General features: G+C 36.5%; 1 protein-coding gene across 6 annotated transcripts in view; it reads right to left on the bottom strand.

Moving 5' to 3' along the window:
* The window catches only part of TRMT11 (tRNA methyltransferase 11 homolog), a 50,512-nt gene that overhangs the window by 3,183 nt on the left and 33,777 nt on the right, over positions 1–13,552 (bottom strand). The window contains exons 13-15 of one of the 6 annotated variants that reach the window (XR_012508628.1): positions 7,114–7,266; positions 6,385–6,504; positions 4,571–4,722 (exon numbers count right to left, since the gene is read on the bottom strand). The exons of 3 other annotated variants lie outside the window; for them this stretch is intronic. The gene's annotated coding sequence lies outside the window, so the exon portion shown is untranslated. The remainder of the gene's footprint in view (positions 1–4,570; positions 4,723–6,384; positions 6,505–7,113; positions 7,267–13,552) is intronic. 2 more of the 6 variants (XR_006728418.2, XR_006728419.2) reach the window with 2 other exon arrangements.

Consider the following 13,552-nt stretch of genomic DNA (forward strand, 5'->3'; position numbering starts at 1 on the left):
CTCTAAGCCATGCAAGATCACCTCTACATCAGAATGCCCTGCCGACTGCTTCAGGGAACGTCACAGGGCTGCGGTTGAGAAGAGGATAAGATAGGACAGAAATGCATGATCCCAGCATGTAAGCTTAAAAGGCAGAGCATGGTGAGACTGCTGAAGACCAGGTCAGGCCGGGTACTAACAGGACGGGCCAGGGACAAACTGGGGCTCAGTTGGTCACTTGCCTAGTCCACCTAAAATGCCAATTATACAGCTCACTGAGGGAAGCAGGAGAGAAAAGCTGAAGCACAATGGAAGATAGGTGTCCGCACAGACCAGAGAGAGCTTAACAAAACAGCTTGTCTTTGACTTGAAGGATATAAATAGGGCAAACTGATGACAAAGAAGAGACTATAAAGATCAGAGGCAGAGACTGGGAACGGCCAGCAGAAGCCTAGAAAATGCAAAAGTAATGATTAAAACCTATACTAATTAGCGATTACCAAGAAGTCATGCACTACCTGTGACATTCTTTATCTGAATAGTTTAGACCTCAACATTCCCTCAGAATATAGTAAAAGCAAAATAAGCCCCTAACAGACCATCTATTCAGTGCTACAGGGCCCCGTGACACAGAAATACATGCTATTAGAAAAGTGGGAAAAGACCATTAACCTCAGAAATGCAACCTCTGGGGGAAGGAAAAAATCCTATTTATCTCCCACAGAGTAGAGGAGAGCAATATGAGGTATGTGTTTGGGTCCTATCCTGGAAGGCCTCCTACAAGATTGATTGCTCCCTGATTGTGAAATAAGGCATTCATAACAAAAACTCCTGGAGAACCCAAAAGTTCCAAATCCCTTGTGCAGCCAGGGATCTGGCAGAGCTGTTCTATTACTAGAAGCATAAGTCCTGCTTCAGGGTAAGCCAGACACTCCAGGGACTTTGGCTACCATCTTCACCTAAGTGGAAAAGTCATGGTTCATAAAATGTGCCACATGAAACAGTACATGTACGGTCCACATATTATCGCATACTGATGTATCATACCTGTAAATTCCACACACCTGTGAACAATACTCATTTAAAATATACTCTAGTCCATAAGAAATACACCATTTGCAGCTTTCAGAACTTATGTTACCTCGATGCTGAAGACAATGGCAAACTTGGTATCTTTTTCTCTCTTTTCTCTCTCTTTCATCCTATCTTTAGTTTGGTTTACCACGGCTCACACTTGAGATGATATTCAACTCTACATATTTTTCATCACCTTTTGATAACTCTTCTCTATTCACATTCCCTGTCCATCTCAACCAGGAATATCTGCAGAATTTTTTTTTCAACTCAGTATCTCCAAGGTCAAAGTGTTCACTTGAAAGGAGAAAAGTGTCCTCAAGCAACACAACTCTGATGTCCCTCCCTAACTCAAGCCTGCCCCAGTGTCTGATTTCTGCTTTCTCTAACACTTCCAAATTTGTCTATCATTTTCAGTCATGAGATCATCTATGTATCATAAAACCTGATTTCTGCCAATTTCTGGTAACCAAGAAATACTTCATGGGAGAAAACACACACACACACACACACACACACACACACACACACACACAAAGAATTAGAAAATGCCAAGAAAGAAAACTATGGCAGTGAAGGATTATGGACCACCTTTCCCCAATTTCATAACTACTGATTAAATTTTGGCACACAACAGTAGTTAAGGAAATATGAATAAAATGCTAAGATTGTTGATTACACTATCTACTGTTTATCATTTTTATAATCAGAAATGAAGAATTTCTGAAGAAGAGCTTGTGCTAGTTACAGATGGCTACATGATGGAAATACGCAGCATTCAGGCCTATCACTCATAAGACAAACAGCAACTGTAAATATGATGAGAAATATAAAAGTTCTGACTTAATAGAGCAACTGATATGTATTTACAGCTCAGTGTTTTACATAAGTGAATTATTTAATTTTCTGCATCTTTTCACAGTAGATTATTATCTAAAATTTGCAGGTACGGAAAGAGATTGAAAGAGTTTATATAATCTGCCACAGTACACACAGCTAGTAAGCAGCACTGCCAGAATTGTGGACTAAATGAGACTTCAAGGCTCATATTTTTTCCATCACAGTTTTTTCTTACTAGAAATTACATAAAAATAATAGTTAAAGAGTTAACTTCCCACATGGCAGATTAGTGGGTCATTCAAAATGGAGTTTGACATTTAGAGGACATTCTTCACTGAACAGCAACATTATGGTAGCACATATTTCAGATCTAAACTTTTAGACTGAGCCCCTTTAACCACTGCCCCACCCAGCCAATTTCCTGTCCTATCAGTATTGCTAATTCTAAACATAAACCACTCGAGGAATTTTAACATACTTGCCAAAAAAAAAAAAAAATCAAAGGAAGACTTGAAGTGGTAGTGTACTTTTATGTGTACACTGCCCTCTGCTGGCTGCAGCGGAAATCCTTCTTTATAGTATTTCCTGATGTGGTTAAAGACAGTTTAAAGCAGAGCTGACCATGCATGCATCTGACAGTCAGGAGCACTCCGTGTCCCTCACTGTCTATGAGGCCTGACTGCTGTAAACATCTAGAGTCACAGAGAATCAACATGACCAGGATAGCCGTTTTCCTTCAGGGAGCACTTGCGTTTGTTCACATAATTTTATTTTTTAAAGAATAATATGGAAATACACAAATACATGTTTACCTTAGTGATTCTAAGTGTATCACTGTCATTATGTCCAACCTAGAACTGAAAATTATTCTCTAGAAAAAGTACATAAACCAGACCTTATTCAAGCTAATCCTTACTTATTTTTACAACTAACTCTACATCAAAAAGAACAAAAAAAGACATTAAGGAAAGTATATAAGCCACTTATAATTTAATAAATGTTAACCTAAAGGGTAAAAAAGTCAAGAAAAGAAACAAAACTATGTTTTGTAGTAACATTTGAAACTGACACTCTGGATTATACCATGAGAATACATGTAAGTAAGAGCGTTCTCAAACTGAGTGTCACAAGACTGCTCAGACTTCAAAGGATCTAAAGATTTTTGTTGAGAACTCCACTTAGGTAAAACTACCTTTCTACTTACTGCCTTCTCCCAGAAATCTGCCATTCTTTATTATCATCTCCTCCTTAAATAGAAGGAAGGTGGTATGATTATCCACAGTATGGCAGTTCAGCTGCTTTTTTGGTTTGCTTCTCATGAGAAATGAGGCCTAGGTGTCATGGAATTAAAATGTTTCTCTACCACTGACTTTTGAAGAGTGGCGTCAGGGTAATGATAAAATTCAGGGTATTTTCAAACAGAAAACTTTTAGCTAGCCATAACTATCTGTTTCTCTTCCTTCAAATGCATGATTTAAATACTGCTGAATTTGACTGGTTTTATTCTAGAGGTGCCCCAAATAATCACTGAACAGTTACTATTCATTCATTCCATGTTTACTGAGTGGTGAGCCCAACAGTCAAGTGGGAAACACACACTAAACAATATATACCCAAACATACACTTACAGACTGTGATTCAGCATTGGGAATAAAAGAGAGAACATAAGGAGACACCCAGTCAGATGGGGAGGGGGGAGAATGGACAAGAAGGGCTTCCCTCAGGAAGCGACATTTATCTGAGACCTACAGGATGGATCAAATCCACCTACAGAAAGAGAGGGGAAGAAAGCACTCCAGGGAACACAGTGAGGGAGGAAACTCAGACTAGAAGGAAGTAAGGACATTCTGGGAACTGAAAGCAAGATAGCGTGGCCAAGGCTTGGAAAACAAAAGGGAAGGTGGCACAAAATGATGTTGGAGACACAGGCCAGAAGTAGGTCAGGGTGGCCTTGAAGGTTATGTGAAGAATTCAGAACAACAGAAAGTTACTGATGACTTTTAAGAGGGGAGCTGCATCACCTATCTGCACTCTGGAAGGTGCTCTGGCTACCGTATAAGAAATGTAATGGTGGAAGAAATGCCAGAAGCAGGGAAACCAGCCGGAAGTCTACGGCAGTAGCCCAGGCACTGCACCATGTCCTTTGGGAAGCAGGGGAGAAGGATAAAAATGCATGCACGGAAACTACCGCCCACTGTTACCCCCAGCCAGATTTCTGAAAGTTATACTTAACTCCCATCTCCCTTACCCCAATCATCCAGGTCTTGCCACATCTAACTCCTCTGAAACTCTCAATCCCATTGTCTCCCCGACAATCTCCAGCTTCTACCTGTCTTGGCTGACAGCCTCATCATCCTCCCAGGACCATGCCAGAAACCTCCACACTGGTATCTAAGGCATCTTTCCACAACTCAAACTTGCCTGAATATTAAAGCCCGGGTGAACTTCCTAAAACAAGAACTCCTGCCACTCTCATAACTCACATCCCTCACAGGCTTGCCATCATTGATCGGATAAACTTGAAACTCTTTGGTATGTACAGACCTTCAACACTAGGTAAGCCTGTGGTTTTCCACTTCATCTCCAGTCACTGCTTCCCAAATACTTAGTATTTGAGCCATGCTGAAATGTCCAGGTTTCCCTGAACGCACCACAGCCCCTCTCACATCTCTGTACCTTTGCCGAAAACGCTGGCCTCTTTACTCAAGCACCATCTCCTCAGGTAGGTGCTCCCGGGTGTTCACGCAGCAACATGCACAGATCACTCCAGAACCAAACACATTATGTTGGAATGGGTTGGGTGATCGTGTCTCCCATGTGCAAGTTCTCTAAGGATAAGGACTATGTTTTATTAGTCTGTTCAGTCTCAATACCTGATAAAAATGGTCCTATAAACACATGCTGAGTGATAAAAGCATGGCTTTCCCCTCAAACATACAATAAAGTCAGAAAAAGAAAGCATACAAATATATGAAAAAGACATGAATGTGAAAATCAGTGAAAGACAGTTTTCTTTCTCATTTCTCATAGCACCTTTTGCAATCACTCTTAACCAAAACTTACATCCTTCTTTACAGAGAAAAGGAGTCTTTCTTCAACTTCCTTGCCCCTGCCCAGCCTCTACCACAAACTGGATCCCCCTTACTTTACAGCCTCATCTCTCACATCACTCTACCCACATTCTAACTAAAGCCAAAATTCTCTCTCATAGTAACCCTTTATTGCCAAATGAGTTACTTTTAAGGAATCCCCCAATATATACCTAAAGATAATCACCAATTTATAAAAGTTACTGTTTAAAAAACAAGAGATTTCCTGTAGAAAGGTGTCACTTTGGAGATGAAGTTGAAAACCACTTAGAAGAAAACCAAATGGCTTCTATTTTAATTATAGGTCAGGTTTAAGCTGTCCTTTTACTTACTGACATTTTCTGATAATGAAATAATGATTTCTTCTACCTCACTAGTATTAACCTTAAGTCATTTATATTCTCAAAATGACAACAGTTTATACAAAACAGCAGTTTCACTGCAAACACTTGAATACAGATGGCTTATAAAACTTACTCGATGATAAGTGAAAACCAACGATGCTACCATCATAGTAAAAGCCATCGAACTGGTGATGCTCATCTCATTTTGTCAAAGACCTTTGGATTCGTGAAACAGATTAAAGATACAACATACATTCTTTAATAAGGTGAGAGGAAGAAGGCAAAGAGATAGAAGAGGAAAACAGTGGGTAGATTTTCCTTCTTGCAATCAGCAGAGAGTGAAATGAAATGTAAATGACAGTGCTGAATATAATGGACCTCAGTTCAGCTTCAGGGTAATTACCCACGTCCGGCTTTTGTTTTAAGCCCTGCTCCCCTTATCAAAGCTTCCCACTGTTCTACATCTGGTACTGGACAGTAGCTATAGAAACCACTTGTGCTAAAGTTACACGACTATAGACAGCACCAGACCATTTCCAAACCAAGGACAAGCAGGTCAGAAGTCTGGCAACCAATACTATTAAGGGAAATCGCTAGCATTACTCGTAATGGGAACACGGTAAGGGTTGGAAATCTTCATCCCTAAATTAGATATGTACATGTCATCTGTCCTAGTAAAAAAAAATTCATTACTCTGCAAAATATCATTACTTAAAATCTATTTAAATATATATATTTATATATATATATATATATATACACACACATCTTCATGTCTAGAGTTCTCAAAATGAGTGACATTTGATTGAACTTTGACATCTAGCACAAAACTCCTTTCTAATTGTAAAAAGACCATCATGGATATTTGTGCTATCATGATGATATAGAACTATGAGTCCTTTTCATATGCTCACCACTAGAACCTCTAATTACATAAAATTCAAACTTTAACCTCAAGTATTAAAATACAGGCCAACACACCAGATGAAAATGTAATGACAACTTATTAGTCACTATATCTAACAGTTATTTAAAATTAAGAAAAAATGTTTCTTACCCTAAGAGCAAAGGCTGAGTAATAGACCAAAATATATACAGGCATGCACATACAAACTCTCTTGCTTTAATGTGAAGACAATTCATATTCAAGGTGACCTTTTTAAACCATCACAATCCACTAAAAGGAAAATTAACAAAAATACACATGAATTTATATAAAGATCAAAAACAAGCAAAAGTACTTTGCTTAGGGAGAATTCGACAGTGATACTGTTATAAAGGAAAGCAAGGAAGTGATGACCATAAAAGTCAGACTAGTGGTTATACCTGCAGTGGGGGATGTGGGTGATCAGAAACAGCCACAACAGGGGTGCTTCAATACTCTGTAATTTCGACCTTGGTGTGGTGACATAGATGTTTACTTTATAACTACTTACTAAGACTGTACATTTAGGTTTGGGGCAAAAAATACACATTAAAATCTCAGGGTTAGGTTCTTGGTGGGTCATGGAGTGAGAAGAAGACACAAGTTTGTGTTTGAATTAGAAACATACTAGAAAGAGAATTCTAAATTAAATAACCATATGATAAATAAAAACACAAAAGAAAGCAGACAATGTGTCAGTTGAGAATTGGAGGAGAAGCTCCAGAGTATTACACTAACTCTGGACATAAACTTCCCATTTCCCTAACCACTCCTGCCTTGGACTCCCAAGTCATACTTCACATTTTGCAACTACCTCTGCCCAAGACTCTGTAACAGCAATATATTAAATAGACTGCTTACTGTCATGGCTTGAAAATAGGAGCATTAGAGCTGGAGCATAAAGGTGAATGCTCTCTCTGCCTTGAGAGAGCTGCTTTTTCCTGCAAATAAAAGTCATATCCAAACACCACAAGTAGAAGGATCCAGGAATCTTAAATGATGGCCTTCCTGGAGCTAGAAGAGAATAGACATACTTTTTTCTTGGTTTACCAGAAATAGTCATTTAAAACTATTATGATAGCATTAATTTTTAAAAAATCCATTTTGTTTGGCAAAATCATTTAGTTGCAGAAGTATAAAAAGTTAAATGATGATCCTCTAAGATTTAAATTCAAGGAAAAGTACCATTAACAGAAAAAGTAACAGAACTAAGTAGATGATATGATGCTTAAAAGTGAATTAATGTAATATGATATGCAGCATCATCCGGCTCCCATCTGCTTTTATAAGCCTTTTTGAAACATCTCAAGTTGAAACAATTTCTAAATAATGCAGATAGCTTCCTTCTGATTTGCTATTATGCAAAATAATTTAAAGGATTCTTTCTTTCTCCGTCACTTTCCCATGCCCCCTTCCACCCCCTCACACACACAGACACATTTTTTTTGTTTGTTTTTGTGGGGAGAGGTAATTAGGTTTACTTATTTATTTTTAGAGGAGGTACTTAGAGATTGAACCCAGGACCATTTGATGGTAATGAATACTGTATTGTACTAAGACCTAGACTGGGTTCATGTCCAACTACCACGCTCTAACTTAGTGTCACCCTGTCTTATTTTTCTCACTGATAAACGAAGTCGCATCTGTTTCCCACCAGGCATGCTATATGATTGAAATACTTCACAGCTTATCTCTAATCTTTCACAGCTGCAATCAAAAGGAAACTACCCAACCATCCTGACAAGAGAAAGCAAAAACCAAAATACTTCAGAAAGAAAGGTCAACCTAAAGATGGAAGAAACCACCTTTAATTCAAGTGGCTGCCTAAGGAAAACCAATTAACAACATTAATCCTGAGAAAGGATCATTCATAACAGAAATAGGCATCAGCATCACGTCAGCAAAACACCGCCGTTTACAATGAGCAGCACCGCCACTATTCTCACGTGTAAACTGCTTACACAGAGACTCCCTTCTTCCCATCAAGCCACCTGTTTGTCATTTTCTCACACAAGTGATCTCAGTTTCTCTTCTCTTTCTTCCTCATTTAAAACGTTGTTGTTGTCGTTACAATGTTAATGGTTCTTTTCTCCCTCCACAGCTACAAAATCTTTCAGCCCTTCAGTGAAATCTCAGTTTTGGCCACCTTCCATTCTGATTAATGAAGCATTCGTAGGCTTCATGTTAACTGGACTCTTTCATTCAGTCCAAAATAAAAAATTACACTAAGTTTGATCACCTGCCACTATGACCTCCCAATATTCCCTATTTTAAATCATCTGAACTATACTTGCTAGCTATAAAAAAAAACAACTAATTTACACAATATTATACCTTCAGTATAAATTAGTGTCTATATAATATTTAAAATTAAACTAACCTATACTTCAGTAGTTATCAAATCATGAGCAGCATAAGGTAGCATGTCAAGTAAATAAGCCACAAAACAAATAGGGCACACGATGGTCCATTTAGTGTAATGGCAATTTAAGATAATTTTCTTGTATTTAACCAAGTACTATAATGTATAAAAGTTGCATGAATGTATAAAAAAAAATTCAAGGAAGTCTTGAAAATGGCTGCTTTGGATACTTTTTCATCTGCCCAAATATACTGGTATAAAACATTGAGAAAGTATTATGTTAAGTGATTTTCACTGAAGACAAACCACTGCTCTTGTATTCTGAACTGTTCTGGACAACTCTAGAGATCAGCATTTTTCTCCTATGGACTTTATATGAGAAAAATATCTTATCGGAGTAACCTCTGTGACCACAACTATATATAGCAGCATCAACTACATGTTGTATCAACAGGAAAAATGAGTTCTGGTGAAACAAATCACATTATACCATGGCCCCAAGAGTGATGAGGAAAGACGGTCTTTAAAAGAAACTTGTAACATGCCACTCAAGAATATTTGCCGTTTAATCTTGGCACACTGTAAAGGTAAAACTGTGTTTTGGTAAAGAGGCAACATAATATAGAAAAAAGCATATAAAACTTTAGGTACAAAGAGGAGTTTTGGTCTCAAATTGACAACTTCCTATTTAAGTAGAATAGGCTGGGCCAAGATCAGTTCCTCATCTGGAACATGGGTAAAATAACAAGGTCAAATGGATGTGAAACCTAAAAGCATTATAAAAGTGTTCTCTATCATTTGCTTAGCTTTCAGACTATATTAACAGGGAATAATGATAAAAAATTGGTTTTTCTTACTAGGTATCTTTATAATTTTAACACAGCAAGAATTTTCTTCTTCACTACTAAGGTTCAGTAAGTCTGAAAATTATGGCCAATAATGTAAAGATACAAAATTTTATGAAATATCTGTATTCTTTACTTTTTGCATTTATAACTTATGTTTACATTATAAAAGAGGTGAGGGAGAACACTTTATAACAGCATACCAAGTAGGCCAAAAGTTATATACTGAACCTAACAAGTGACAAATCAGAAATGAAGAGACACAGTATACAAAAGTGTAAAAATCTAAAATTAATAGTCTTCCGTTGCCAAAATCAACAACACTGAACAAGGTCAAGAACAATTTGTTAGATGTGTATGAGAACTGTTTGACAATCTCATGTCATCACTTGCATTATAGAAGACTGGGATCCTGCTGCTATTATATACACTCCTCTCCATACAAACAGAAAGGAGAAATGAAGTAATTAATTAAAAACCAAACATGATTAATTTGACATGACAAAGTGATTTCAGTTATAATAAACTCCATACAAGTTGAAACTCACTGATTAAATTTGATCTTATTTGATCTTATAAAGTGAATACCATTTCAAAAAATTACTTGAGCAACAGGCTTTTCCCTTGTTTTATAAATTAATTTGAAAAGACAAAAGTAAAATGATAAAAAGCAACCAAAGAACAATGAACACTGCCTTTTTAGGTTTAAAAATACATAAGGCAAGTGCTCTTATTTATCATCTTCATATAGGAGAAATATTCCCAGAAGCATCCTTAGATCATTCTCTGTTTCTTCCTCTAAGTATCAAATTTGCTTAGGGAAATATTATAAATCTAAAAAAATACTAGCCTTTCTTAAGCAAATTAAACTCAGGGGAAAGCAAACGCAAAATTGTCCACAATGGGTCTTTATTTTGCTATTAAAACAGAAATGACTAGTTTATTATGTGACTCCATTAATTATTAAAGACTCTTTTCTCTAGATTTTTCTTCTCCCAATTCTTTGGAACAGTGTTTCAAGCCATCATAATCATCATATGGTGCAAATATTTTTTTAAATAAACAACCTAACTTTAGATATCAATGAATTAGAAAAAAAGAACAAAGCACAGAGTATGAGCAGAAAAAAGGAAATAAAGATCAGAGCAGAAATAAATGAAATAGAGACTAGAAAGATAACAGAAAAGATGAATAAAACTAAGACCTCGTTCTTTGAAAAGATAAAACTGACAAGCCTTTAGCTAGACTCATCAAGGGGGAAAAAAAGGCTCAAATACATACAATCAGAACTGAAAGAAGAGACTTTAAACTGATATCACAGAAACACAAAGGATCTTAAGAAACCACTGTCAACAATCTTATCTCAATACACTGCACAACCTAGAAGAAATGGATAAGTTCCTAGAAACATACAACCTTCCAAGATTGAGTCATGAAGAAATAGGAAATCTGAGAGACCAGTTACTAGCAGAGACTGAATCAGTAATCAAAAATCTTCAAATGAAAGCAGAGGACCAGATGGCTTCACTGGTGAATTGTACCAAACATTCAAAGACGAATTAATACTATCTTTTTCAAACTCTTCCAAAATATAGTGGAGGAAAAAATACTTCCAAATGCATTCTATGAAGCCAGTATTAGCCAAAACCAGACACGGATACCACAAGAAAAGAAAATTACAGGCCAATATCCCTGATGAATATAGATATAAAACTCCTTAACAAAATATTAGCAAATCAAATTCAACAATACATTAGAAGAATCATATAACATGATCAAGTGGGATTTATTCCAGAGATGCAAGAAGGGGTCAATACCCACAATCAAGCTCTGTCAATCAACGTGATACATCACATTAACAAAATGAAGAATAGAAAATACGATCATCTCTATCCCATCTGATAAGGGGTTAGTATCCAAAGTACTCAAAGAACTCCTACAATTCAAAAGCAAAAAAAAAAAAAAAAAAAAAAAGGGCAGAGGATCTGAATAGACATTTTTCCAAAGACAAAAATAGGAGCTAGCCAACAGGCACTTGCAAAGATGCTTAATATCAGTAGTTAGGGACATGCAAATCAAACCTACAATGAGATAGCATCTCATACCTATTAGAAGGGCTACTATCCGCAAGAAATAATGAGTGTTGGTGAGGATGTAAAGAAAAGGGAATCTGTGTGCACTGTTGGTAGGAATGTAAATTGGTGTAGCCACTATGGAAAACAATACTAAGATTCCTTAAATTAAAAACAGGATTACCATATGATCAGCAGTTCCACTTCTGGGATTTATCTGAAGAAAATGAAAACAATAGTCCAAAAAGATATATACATCCCCATGTTCAGTGCAGCATGATTTACAATAGCCAAGATATGGAAGCAACCTAAGTGTCTATGATGAAGATGTGACGTATATCTATATCAATGTAGATACAGAGAGAGCTATATTAAAAATGGAATGGAACGAAAAATGAAAAAAATGAAATCTTGCCATCTGCAACAAAATGGATGGACCCTGAGGACATTAAGCTAAGTAAAATAAGTCAAACAGAGAAAGACAAATCTGTATGATCTCACATGTAGAAAAAACAAAACAAACAAAAAGCCAAGTTCATGGATACAGAGAACAGATTAGTGGTTGTCAGGAGGCCAGGGGCAGGAGGGAAGGGGCAAAAGGTACAAATATCCTACTATAAAAAGAATAAGTCATGGGGCTGTAATGTGCAGCATGGTGACTATAGCTAGTAATACTGTATTGCATATTGGAAAATTTCTAAGAAAGTAGATCTTGAAAATCCTCATCACAAGAAAAAAGAAATTTGTAACTATGTATGTTGATGGATGTTAACTAGACTCACTGTGGTGATCATTTCATAGTGTATATGAATACTGAATCATGTTGTACAGATGAGAAATGAATACGTCAATTATACCTCATTAAGAAAAAGAATGCTGTCATTCACTTTACTTTCTAATTTCAAGAACAAAAACTACAAAATCTGTAGGTAATATTTGTTTTTTACATGTATTAGTCATGTGGCTGGCACATAAATGTTAGTTACTATTTTTACTATTACTAACTCAGATAAATTCATTAAGTGCTGTGATTTCTAAGAGCTGTAATGTTACTGTTTGAATTATCAAATGTCTTACTTCCCTCAAAAATACTAAAAGATAGATGCACGGGAAGAAACTGGGAGAGTATGAGAAAAGCATCCTCTAACATACAACAGAAGCCTCTTATTCAATGTGACAAGATACTGGTAATTGTTAGTGTTATGGGCTGAATTGTGTGCCCCAAAAATTCACATGTTGAAGTTCTAACCCCTAGTATTTCTGCACTTGGACGTAAGGCCTTAAAGGAGGTGAATGAAGCTAAATGAGGTCACAACTGTGGGGCCCTAATCCAATAGGACTGATGTCCTTGTAAGAGGAAAAAACACCACTGTGTATATACAGAGGACACAGAGAGAAGGTGGCTATCTGCAAGCCAGGAGAGGTCTTGTCAGACACCAAACCTGCTGGCACCTTGATCTAGAACTTCCAGACTCCAGACTGTGAGAAAATCAAGCTCTGTTATTTAAGCCACTCTGCCTCCAGTATTCTGTTATGGCAGGCTGAGTAGATGATTAGTTAATTGAAAAAGCCAGTAAAAGCAAGAAGAAATTGAAATGCTTTGTTAATATATTAAACATCTTATTTCAACTTTAAAAATTGTATATTCATTTATCAATCTTCTGATACTGAATTAACACCTACAAAGATTTCCAATTTTGGCTTTTGTAAAATGATGCAAGAACTTTAAGACTTACAAAGCAATCTCAGTACAGAACCCTAGATTTGCAATAACTTTTTTCCAACCTGTTATAGTTATCTCAACCATTTCCAATTCAAGACACTTTTTTTCAGCAACTCACTTTATCTTATTTTCTAAAGCATTCATATTCATTTCTACAGAAATGACTTTATTCTTCATTATATTTCACTGGCCTAATTAGCATTTAGTTATATAAGTGCCATAACAAATAAAACTGGCATAAACAGCTCACAGAAAAATCACAAATGACTCATGGTAAACAGACAATTCATGTACAGAA

Source organism: Camelus bactrianus, chromosome 8, assembly GCF_048773025.1.
Source record: "Camelus bactrianus isolate YW-2024 breed Bactrian camel chromosome 8, ASM4877302v1, whole genome shotgun sequence".
NCBI classification, from domain to species: Eukaryota; Metazoa; Chordata; class Mammalia; order Artiodactyla; family Camelidae; genus Camelus; species Camelus bactrianus.